At 40.1% G+C, this 12,499-nt stretch overlaps 1 non-coding gene across 1 annotated transcript; it reads right to left on the bottom strand.

Moving 5' to 3' along the window:
• Positions 1-7,259: 7,259 nt before the first annotated feature.
• LOC126427459 (U6 spliceosomal RNA) lies at positions 7,260-7,366 on the bottom strand. The gene has a single exon (XR_007576701.1). It is a non-coding gene; the product is annotated as a U6 spliceosomal RNA (small nuclear RNA).
• Between the last annotated feature and the right edge of the window lie 5,133 nt (positions 7,367-12,499).

The following is a 12,499-nucleotide window of genomic DNA, read 5'->3' as shown; positions in this document are numbered from 1 at the left end:
GAAAGTTAAGTGACCACCTGCACGTAATGCGTCATGGGCACCCAGCTGTGTCGGACGCCTGGAGAGAGGGCCATTGGCGCGTGCCTTTCAGAGCACAGGAAGGAAAAAAAAAAAGGAGGCCATTATCCTGGCCATTGTCATTCCTTTGTAGAAAGCATCGCAAAAACGACACGGTCGAACTTGAAGACATATGATTACACTAGCTCTTAATTTACGATATTTACTGAAATGCCTAATGAAATGACGAGAAATATTTTTACATCTGCACACCTGATTATGACAAGCGTCTTTCTACGAGAGTTGAGAGAATTTCTACTAACTTATGAAATGTCACATGACTATTGAATGATATTTTTATGCTTTGGTTTGCGTAATTGCTTATTTCATTTGACATCTGTTTTCCAGCTGTGTTGCAGCATTGGTTTCATAAAATAAAATTAAATGCATTTGCTAATGTGAACACTTTCTGTCAACAGATTTATTAAATAATTATTTTCTGATCCACATTCTTTGAAAAAGGAGCTCTTGGAATGGAGAGAACAATAAGAAGGGACTAATACCAGTAACTGCATCTATAATTTTCTTTTCAAGTACTTGGTAATTTCTTTTGTAGAATAATTTGTGGTGCACCACTTTAATTACATAGACATTAAGATGTGAATATACATTTCCCTTATCTGCATTGTTGTTTTTACTGTAATATTTTTTCTGCTTGAGCTATGTCATGTTTAGATATAAGCTGCTGTTTGCCAGGCATAGTGCTACTGAACTTTAATTTGTGTTACTCTGCTAAGCCAGATTTATTTTTTTGTTGCTGCACATTGGCTCATATTAGTTGTAATGTTGCATTGCTTGGTAATTTAGATTTACTGTAGCTTGCTTTGCAATTTTCCATTTTTTTGGTCATTGCTGTTTGTGTTCCTTATTTTGTGCTGCTGCATTGCCTCGTCCCTTAGTTTAGCATCTGAGCTCAGTAGATTTAAGTTATCTTAAGAGGGGGTAGCCTCTAAGAGAATGAGTTGCGATGAATTGGAAGAAATGCATTGAGAAAACAGGTTTAGGTAGAATTTTCTTGGAAATAAATGTTGAGGTAAGAAATGTGTGAACATATAAATACAGAAAGCATGCTTAGATAGAATTTTTTTGGTGGAAACAAAGGATGAAATAAGAGGAAAGATATATGAAGTTTTGGGTTGGACTGCAGTACCAAATGTTACACTGAAAACGAACCCTGTCCTTTCCTATTGGTGTTATCCCACTATGTGTTTGTGTACCCTTGTGTAGTTGTTTTCTTCCTGTCTCTGTGTAGTTTCATAGAATTTTTTCCTCTTTTAATATTAAGCTACATTCACTATGATGAGGAATACTGTTATCCTCAAATATAATTGGCATTAATAATATGTTATTTACTTTGTAAAGATGTTAGACATTATTAATTCTGTTCTGTTTAATGCTCATGTGTGAAATTGATGTTTCAAAAGTTATTCTGATATTTTATGTATTTACTAATGTCATAATTCCTGTAACACTGATGTATATGTTATTTCGATTCTTTTGTAAAGCCGATATTACTACAAATGTTATCTGTATTATTATGTTTTTAATGATGTATTTTGTACCTTTGTTATTGTATTCTCATGTTATAAAATTGTACTTGACACCAGTTCATCAAATTAAGTAACTTGTAAGTTCCATTTCACTGCACACGTTTCTGTTGGTCATAGTATATGGACAATATGTGAGAAGTAGGGACTGATAGTGTTTGCACGTGTGTTGGTAATTCAGCAAGGGACTGGATAACAGCATTGCTGGTTCTAAGGACATGTCAAACAAATTTTTTGTGAGTGGACAAGTGGTGGTTTATGGACTTGCTATATTCTCCGCAAGAATCTTCGATGGTGATTGTGCACCTGCACAGTCGCAACGGATGGCTGCTGGCCGTCTCTACAAGGACTACAGTGAGTCTACACCTTTGATGACTCACCAATACCATTATTTCTACAAGGACTGCAGTGGGTCTGCACCTCTGGTGGCCCACCAATACCATACTCTCTACCAGGACTACAGTGGGTCTGCTCTGTGATGACCTACCTACCAATATTCTTCCAAACTTCGAATGACTCTGCTGTGGGTTTGCTCTGTTGTGACCCAATACTTGTCTGAATGTCGAGAGTCAGCACTGTCTTTCCGTTGGAAGGACAACACTACTTCTTCAAGACTGCATGGAAATCCACTACTTCCGTGTGCATTTTCTTCTACTGCTCAGACTTTGAGAAAAACACTACTATTTTTACCGTAATGAACAATCAGGACGGTCTTTATGGACTGTGAGAAAATTTTAGCTTTTGACCAACATTGTATCAATAAGTGTGTGCCTTTGACTTCTTTGTTATTGTAATTGTGAAAAAATTTTAACAAATATGTATTGGCCAGTGCCCAAAAAAATTTGCAAAATTTTTTGTGGGGAGCATGGGGGCTATGTAAGTAGGCTATTTATGTTTTCTCTATGTAAGTAGGCTGTTTATGTTTTCTCTATGTAAGTAGGCTGTTTATGTTTCTATGTAAGTAGGCTGTTTATGTTTTCTCTATGTAAGTAGGCTGTTTATGTTTTCTCTATGTAAGTAGGCTGTTTATGTTTTCTCTATGTAAGTAGGCTGTTTAGGTTTTAAGTAGGCTATTTATGTTTTCTCTATGTAAGTAGGCTGTTTATGTTTTCGCTATGTAAGTAGGCTGTTTAGGTTTTTTATTGGTAACGCCACCTCTGTATGAAAATCACTGGCTGTGCTGTGTGCAGTCTGTGGCTAGTTTGCATTGTTGTCTGCCATTGTAGTGTTGGGCAGCGGCAGCTGGCTGTGAACAGCACGTAGCGTTGCACAGTTGGAGGTGAGCCGCCAGCAGTGGTGGATGTGGGGAGAGAGATGGCGGAGATTTGTAATTTGTCATGAACTGCTATATTTATACATGATGATATCAAGGTAAATACATTGTTTGTTCTCTATTAATATCTTTCATTTGCTAACTATCCCTATCAGTAGTTAGTGCCTTCCATAGTTTGAATCTTTTATTTAGCTGGCAGTAGTGGCGCTCGCTGTATTGCAGTAGCTTGAGCAGCGAAGATTTTTGTGAGGTAAGTGATTTGTGAAACGTATAGTTTAATGTTAGTCAGGGCCATTCTTTTGTAGGGAATTTTGAAAGTCAGATTGCGTTGCGCTAACAAAATATTGTGTGTCAGTTTAAGCACAGTCATGTATAATTGTTCAAAGGGGAAGTTTCAGCGTTCCATAGAACGTTGATGTTTCCCTAGTCGAAATAATTGTTATTGCACACTACTCGCCATGGGTTGGAGCGGCATGCACAATTTCTTTGCCCGCAAAAATTCCTGCAGGAATAATTAACTACAGCTTTGCTATCTGTCGCCACAATACGAGGTGCATTCAAGTTCTAAGGCCTCCGATTTTTTTTCTAATTAACTACTCACCCAAAATCGATGAAACTGGCGTTACTTATCGACGTAATCGCTCTGCAGACGTACACATTTTTCACAATGCTGACGCCACGATTCCATGGCAGCGGCGAAGGCTTCTTTAGGAGTCTGTTTTGACCACTGGAAAATCGCTGAGGCAATAGCAGCACGGCTGGTGAATGTGCGGCCACGGAGAGTGTCTTTCATTGTTGGAAAAAGCCAAAAGTCACTAGGAGCCAAGTCAGCCACAAACATGTAATTTTTTTCAGGTGAAAATATCTAGCGTATTTACGTTTAGCAGTTAAAAACGAAGAAAACTGAAAACTAAAATCCATCACATGGCATGGAATGACCTATACATATCGATAAGCAGATCATTCGCATCTGCTCGGTAACCACTTCTTAGCTTCAGCCTAAATAATTCATTGACTTAAACTCGAAATATGTGTTCGAAAAATTTTTCTATTTTTGAAACAACTCGAAATATGTGTTCGAAAAATTTTTCTATTTTTGAAACAACCTAATCTATTCTACGAAATACTAATTCCTTTCACATACTTCTAGGTGCAACCAAATGCTGCGCAAGGCTTCATCATTGTAATAAGAAAACCTTTACTGCAAATACTCCAACAAAGAAAATTAATGTTTGCTTCTAAATCCACCCGTCAGCTGATCGAGATGTTGGTTTCAATATTGTGATGTCGTGCACAGTCTATATCCAACATGGTCTATATAAGCAAGTTCGATTTTCTCCCAAATTCCAAAGCTATGAAACACTACTCGGCCGTTTACTTTTACTTCGAACTCACCTGTAACGGTTCAGCCTCCTTTTTTTTTTTGTACATGATTATCAACTTTAAGTCACGTGTCAATTGTTGAATGATTTCAGTCGCTCTCAATGGTTGTTCTACATTATTACTGGAGAGGGAAATCAGTTGCTTTAGTCCATTGCTGATAGCACCGCATAAATTCTGACACAAAACAGTTTCCCTTTGGTTTTGAACAAACTGAAACTTAAAATAAAAACTGACATTAGTGGGGAAAAGGATTCCGGAACCGAATTCAGTGAAATCAAGTGTACAACAGTCACATTTGAAACCATTATCGCAACTTACGGATTTCTTTCCTGGTGCAATTTAGTAATTTTAAGATGGCTGCTATTCCGTTGGTATTACGTGACGCATCATTCCGTACGTTATACCGGAAACTCTCGGATCATGACGTCCGTCGTTGGCAAATACATACGCAGCACGACGTTTATATAGTTCTCGTTTTAACACAACTTTTAATCGTAAATAACTAAAAGTCAAAATTATCGCCTAAAGCACAATTCATACAACGTTTGCGGAGAAATAACAAACGAAGAGGCACACGCTCTGCAATTTCCGTGGTACAACGTAGTAAAATCTTTGGAATGCACATTCACATGCGCGGACCATTCATGGACAGTATACACTGTGTGTGTTCACAAAATTTTATAGTCAGATAAATTTGATAGTGTGAAATTGATGGCATCTGCTGTATAACTGTTATGTTTATCAACACCTTTATACAACTACACCCACTGCCAATAATAATAGTAACAGTAACAATAATAATAAGATGCATAACTTGTCTGGCAAAAGAAAGAACTGTTTTTGTGGAATATTGTTTTGTACGTAATTAAGTACAGTTTAAGGCAACAACGCAATAATGTTTCAGCTTTCACAACTCTCCCTTTCGCATTTTTATGTAAGTGGGAGTTTTCATGCTTTTCCATTTTTTCGGACGAATGGGAAGATCCCCCAACAGATGCATCAGTCTACGAATTTACTTCCAGATATTCTCACGTTGCACCCACACACTGATTATGCTAATTACACACTTCCCATTTAAATGTTCGCTTGTAGCCACACTTATTTGATTTCGTCACTGTCTCAATCAACTGATTTGGTCTTGGAGGCCCTAGTTAGTTTGCAGTTAACTGCTAATTTACTATTTTAAACATAGCTGCACAACAGCAACGGTTTCACGTAATAAAATTATAAACAGCCGACCAGTTGCAATGGATAAAGAAATTCTTTACCTAGGTTTCGACAAATACTAATTTCCTCAGGAAGCTGTGATGCACCTTCAGTGCTTAAAGCTCACTACCCCTTATGTAATGGTGCTTTTGTCACGGTGTATGTTTGTTACTACATCGGCCCTTATGTGATTTTGCCTGGCTCTAAAGTATTGTTTTTCCTGTGAATGTGTATTAACAGGACCGTGTACCAGTGTTCGTAATTCTTTCTTGACAAGAGCCATTATTGTCAATTTTAAGTTCTGACACGTATACCGTTTGTGGGCTTCACTAATATAGTAATGTAATTTTTTATATTTTGGCTGTATATGCCACTGGGCGTAAGTTTCTCGGCGTAAGCGCCAACTAAATTATTTGTACCAATGCTCCCATATTGTTATAACGGGAGTGCGAATTTCCTTTCTTTTTTTACTGTTACTCTACCTAAGGACGTTATCAATACTGATAATTTACACGTTGCCTTTGTACGCCAATTGCCGCATGTTTCTCGCCACGAGCGCCACCTGCCCTGGTTTCAGAGTAACTACGCTCGCCGATTACACTCACAAGGAAACGGCACGACCGTGGAGTCGGGGATTTGTCCGCAATTTTGTGTGGTGAAAGACGACCCCTAGCACCTCACGTGGTTAAAGTATTAGGACGCACTACTCGGAAAATCCCGAGAAAAATCGATCCAAAGTTTCTTAGGTGCCGTATGAGTATGAAATGTTGCTCCACTACCGAGCCGCCGTCTGGCCTACACGGTTAGCGCTCGGACCTTTACGCCAGGTCTCGGGTTCGATTCCTCATTCGGCACTTTTTTTTTCTGTTGCCTGCAAAATTGCAGCGCATTGTTACGTGGGAATCGTGAAATTAATTCTCGGGAAAATTGTACAAAAATTCACTCTATAATTCACCATCAATTGTCGTCACCAATATTCCGAGACGTGATTCAATATGCCTGGTTTGCCACAAAATTGTCAGAAACTCGAAACATTTTCGTAAATGTTAATGGGGCATGTTTTTGTACAGATTTATGGCAAACGCCCTGTGATTGTAAAAAATCCGCTTTTATATGTTGCGTAAGATGTAAAAATTAATGCTTTGCTTGTTTTTACGATAATTACCACTGTGGTTCTTGTTTATAATTATTATATGTATAAAAATTGAATGTTTTCCAATAGACTATGTTATTCTGATTAAAACCCCAATGTTTCTGCTCGTATACTTTACAATGAAAAATGGAAAACCCATCGCCATGAATTGTGTTGTAGGACAAAAAGAAAATAATTTTTATTCAGTAATGAAACTAATTTGTTAAAGATACTGTAGGTTTGGGAAACTTTCTGAATAATTGGTGGAATAACCAAAGAAAATGAAACAGAAGAGAAAATAAAAGTGCCGGAGGAGGAATCGAACACGAGACCTCTGGCGTAAGAATACGAGCCCAAAACACCCTTTTTTTTTAATCTCATTTTGTTCGTTTTCGTTCGTTGTATCTGCTCGGGGCGGACGTCGAAAGACACCCACGTCCGTTCGTTGTTGATCCATTAACTGTTTTTTTTATTACAGAGGGCAGCTAGCCCTCTGACCGAACACACTTAGTTACCGTGCCGGCAAATTTTTAAAGTCTCATTTTGTTCGGGGCGGACGACGCAAGACACCCGTTTCAGTTCGTCGTTGATCCATTAACTCAGTTTTCTTACTACAGAGGCCAGCTAACCCTCTGACCGAACACGCTGAGCTACCGTGTCGGCGAATGTGGAACGCTTCACGATTTTGCGTGTCATCCTTGCTCAGGGGCCATGCTAATCTTCTCTGTATCGTTCCAATTTTAGTATATGTACTGCCGAAGCAAGTACAATCTCATTTTGTTCACTTTTGTTCGTTGCATCTGCTCGGGGCGGACGTCGTAAGACATCGGTTTAAGTTCGTTGTTGATCGATTAACTCAGTTTTTTTTTTTTTTATTACAGAGGGCAGCTAACCCTCTGACCGAACACGCTGAGCTAATGTGCCGGCACCTAAAAAACTTGGGATCGATTTTTCCCGGGATTTTCCGGGTAGTGCGTCCTAATACTTCAACGACGTGAGGTGTTGAGGGGTCCTCTTTCACCACACAAAATTGCGGACAAATCCCCGACCCCACGGTCGTGCCGTCTCCTTGTCAGTCGGTTGTGAGCTGTGCAAGAACCATGATATTAACGTGACAGACCCTAGTTCTAGGGCTATATTTTATTTTTTACACATGGATCTATGCCGACAATTGTAAAAACGGCGATGGTGCATTAGTCCTTCCTAATGTAAAATTGTAAGTACCAGTCGTCGTTATCATACTTCTGTAATGCAAGAGTTCTCTAATTTGCCTTAAAATTTATTCTTGGCTTACAAGTTTCATACTTTTCTAATGTAAGCTATGATGTTCATTGCCCTTAGGTTACCTTCTGAAGAAGACAAATTTATATTTGACGAAACCTAGGTAAAGAATTTCTTTATCTATTGAAACTGGTCGGCTGTTTATAATTTTGTTGCTAATTTACTCTTTCATTCCCAGAATGAGATTTTCAATCTGCAGCGGAGTGTGCGCTGATATGAAACTTCCTGGAAGATCGAAACTGTGACTCGAACTCGGGACCTTTGCCTTTCGCGGGCAAGTGCTCTACCGACTGAGCTACCCAAGCACGACTCACGCCCGGCCTCACAGCTTTATTTTTCCCTTACATTTAAACTAGAATCAACAAAGATCACTGTACACTGCACACGAAGCCTATTCCCGCACAGTAAACAACCAAGTCCAAACACAAACTGCCATTTGTGGAAATGATTAAATTGAAGTACTGTTGTCTACCCGACATGCTCGCTTGACTAGAATACAAATAAGGCGTTGAGATCCAAAAATGCCTAAAGCACACCGTCGTCGATCCCACATTTAAGTGAATATCAGAGAAACCAGTGATACAGCTTTTCGTGAGTTTTCTTATACACAGAGTGGGCCTACAGCACACACACATAAGTCTGACTCAGCATAAGAGTAACAGATTTCAGAAACGAGAATAAAAGCTACAATCTCACAATGGACAGTGATGTACTTTAGGCTCTTATGATTCTCAGCGCCTCAAATGTATTACTGTTATATAAAATTCAAAACTTAATATACAGTACTGGAAATTAAAATTGCTACACCACGAAGATGACGTGCTACAGACGCGACATTTAACCGACAGCAAGAAGATGCTGTGATATGCAAATGATTAGCTTTTCAGAGCATTCACACAAGGTTGGCGCCGGTGGCGACACCTACAACGTGCTGACATGAGGAAAGTTTCCAACCGATTTCTCATACACAAACAGCAGTTGACCGGCGTTGCCTGGTGAAACGTTGTTGTGATGCCTCGTGTAAGGAGGAGAAATGCATACCATCGCGTTTCCGACTTTGATAAAGGTCGGATTGTAGCCTACCGCGATTGCGGTTTATCGTATCGCGACATTGCTGCTCGCGTTGGTCGAGATCCAATGACTGTTAGCAGAATATGGAATCAGTGGGTTCAGGAGGGTAATACGGAACGCCGTGCTGGATCCCAACGGTCTGGTATCACTAGCAGTCGAGATGACAGGCATCTTATCGACATGGCTGTAACGGATCGTGCAGCCACGTCTCGATTCCTGTGTCAACAGATGGGGACGTTTGCAAGACAACAAACATCTGCACGAACAGTTCGACGACGTTTGCAGCAGCACGGACTATCAGCTCGGAGACCGTGGCTGCGGTTACCTTTGATGCTGCATCACAGACAGGAGCGCCTGCGATGGTGTACTCGACGACGAACCTGGGTGCACGAATGGCAAAACATCATTTTTTCGGATGAATCCAGGTTCTGTTTACAGCATCACGATGGTCGCATCCGTGTTTGGCGACATCGCGGTGGACGCACATTGGAAGCGTCTATTCGTCATCGCCATACTGGCGTATCACCCAGCGTGATGGTATGGGGCGCCACTGCTTACACGTCTCGGTCACCTCTTGTTCGTATTGACGGCACTTTGAACAGTGGACGTTACATTTCAGATGTGTTACGACGCGTGGCTCTACCCTCCATTCGATCCCTGCGAAACCCTACATTTCAGCAGGATAATGCACGACCGCATGTTGCAGGCCCTGTACGGGCCTTTCTGGATACAGAAAATGTTCGACTGCTACCCTGGCTACCACATTCTCCAGGTCTCTCACGAATTGAAAACGTCTGGTCAATGGTGGCCGAGCAACTGGCTCGTCACAATACGCCAGTCACTACTCTTGATGAACTGTGGTATCGTATTGAAGCTGCATGGGCAGCTGTACCTGTACACGCCATCCGAGCTCTCTTTGACTCAATGCCCAGGCGTATCGAGGCCGTTATTACGGCCAGAGATGGTTGTTCTGAGTACTGATTTCTCTATGCACCCATATTGTGTGAAAATGTAATCACATGTCAGTTCTAGTATAATATATTTGTCCAATGAATACCCATTTATCTTCTGCATTTCTTCTTGGTGTAGCAATTTTAATGGCCAGTAGTGTACTACAACTCATTCAGAAATCCACAAAATAGGTTTCTGTGTCAGAGTAACTATTGCATATAATGACGTCCTATCTAATATTACTACACAGTAAGTGCATTGGCATATACGAATAAGTCTGCCACAGTGTGTGCTGCCATCTGGAGGCACTGCCGTAAATTTGTAATTGATTGGTAAGGGCTAGTGAACTGCACACATTGTTTATCAAATCCGCATGCATTTGGCCCGCAAGGCAATTACGTCATAAGAGTTGGGCATGCGCAAAAGCTCCTTTAAACGTGCACATCTGAAGGTGTGCTCGCAACCCTGATGCCGAGTTTCACGGAGTCTAGAGGGGGAGTAGCGCCGTAGATTTAAGTGCCGTATCTTTCAGATTTCAAAATCTGTGTTACATTTGTTGTTGTTGTGGTCTTCAGTCCTGAGACTCGTTTAATGCGGCTCTCCATGCTACTCTATCCTGTGCAAACTTCTTCATCTCCCAGTACCTACTGCAGCCTACATCCTTCGGAATCTGCTTAGTGTATTCATCTCTTGGTCTCCCTCTACGATTTTTACCCTCCACGCAGCCCTCCAATACTAAATTTGTGATCCCTTGATGCCGCAGAATATGCCCTACCGACCGATCCCTTCTTCTAGTGAAGTTGTGCCACAAACTCCTCTTCTCCCCAATCCAGTTCAATACCTCCTCATTAGTTATATGATCTATCCATCTAATCTTCAGCATTCTTCTGCAGCACAACATTTCGAAAGCTTCTATTCTCTTTTTATCTAAACTATTTATCGTCCATGTTTCACTTCCATACATGGCTACACTCCATACAAATACTTTCAAAATCGACTTCCTGACACTTAAATCTATACTCGATGTTAACAAATTTCTCTTCTTGAGAAATGCTTTCCTTGCCATTGGCAGTCTACATTTTGTATCCTCTCTACTTCGACCATCATCAGTTATTTTGCTCCCCAAATAGCAAAACTCCTTTACTACTTAAAGTGTCTCAATTCCTAATCTAATTCCTTCAGCATCACCCGACTTAATTCGACTCCATTCCATTATCCTTGTTTTGCTTTTGTTGATGTTCATCTTATATCGTCCTTTCAAGACACTATCCATTCCGTTCAACTGCTCTCCCAAGTCCTTTGCTGTCTCTGACAGAATTACAATGTCATCGGCGAACCTCAAAGTTTTTATTTCTTCTCCATGAATTTTAATACCTACTCCGAATTTTTATTTTGTTTCCTTTACTGCTTGCTCAATATACAGATTGAACAACATCGGGGAGAGGCTAGAAGCCTGTCTTACTCCCTTCCCAACCACTGCTTCCCTTTCATGTCCCTCGACTCTTATAACTGCCACCTGGTTTCTGTACAAATTGTAAATAGCCTTTCGCTCCCTGTATTTTACCCATGCCACCTTCAGAATTTGAAAGACAGTCTTCCAGTCAACATTGTCAAAAGCTTTCTCTAAGTCTATAAATGCTAGAAACGTAGGTTTGCCTTTCCTTAATCTGTCTAAGATAAGTCGTAGCGTCAGTATTGGCTCACGTGTTCCAACATTTCTATGGAATCCAAACTGATCTTCCCTGAGGTCGGCTTCTACCAGTGTACCGTTTAACGGCATTCGCAAGGTGTTGAAAGTTAGGGCGTTCATGTGTTCTTGTGGTCTTACACAGCAACTGCCGCTGTTCGTGGACTTCAACAGTCAATGACCATGGTGTGGCACTCTGGATTTTATACATGTGATTCGTAGCCTCAGAATCCTGTATCCTCGCACGTCATATTAATCATTATCTTTAGTTTCTCGTATGCGTATTGTTTACTTTTACCACATACTGAGTATCGTCAGCCATGCAGTAACAGCATTAAAAAATAATCTATGCCTGCCGACGATATTTGTGAACACAGGGCAACGATGGAAAAGCTTTTTCGCTGAAAATACCTTATTTTTATGTTTTTTTTGTTGGAAAATTCAAATATGATACTTAAAAAACTGTTCACCCACCATTTCTTCACATTTTACGCTTAAATGTATTAAATTAAGCGACTTTTTGAAGAATATAACAGCTTTTACATACTTAAAATAACTTAAAAAGAGGTGTAATGAATGTAGATGACGTTGGTACCACTACTGACAAACATTTTGTGGAAAAAAGGTCGATTCTATTTTTGTGTTAACAGATGGCGTTTTGTTTACTGTCAACGTAACCTCACTTTCCCGTTTCCTGTACATGTGCTCAGTGCACTGTGTAATCGTGGTTGTAAAAACTGTGCTGATAGTTTTTGTCATATTTGTGGTGAATTTGTGATTAAAAAATACCAAAGAAACATTACAGTCTTTGTGAAAAAGGTTTATCTATCATACTTTGGACCTAAACTTGGTGATCAAGTAAAATCTTGGGCTCCGCAAAAGGTATGTTATGTGTGTGTTGAAGATCTGAG

Source organism: Schistocerca serialis, chromosome 11 (genome assembly GCF_023864345.2).
Source record: "Schistocerca serialis cubense isolate TAMUIC-IGC-003099 chromosome 11, iqSchSeri2.2, whole genome shotgun sequence".
In the NCBI taxonomy this organism is placed as follows: domain Eukaryota; kingdom Metazoa; phylum Arthropoda; class Insecta; order Orthoptera; family Acrididae; genus Schistocerca; species Schistocerca serialis.
The sequence above is the reverse complement of the archived record's forward strand: the minus strand, read 5'-3'. Positions and strand labels throughout refer to the sequence as shown.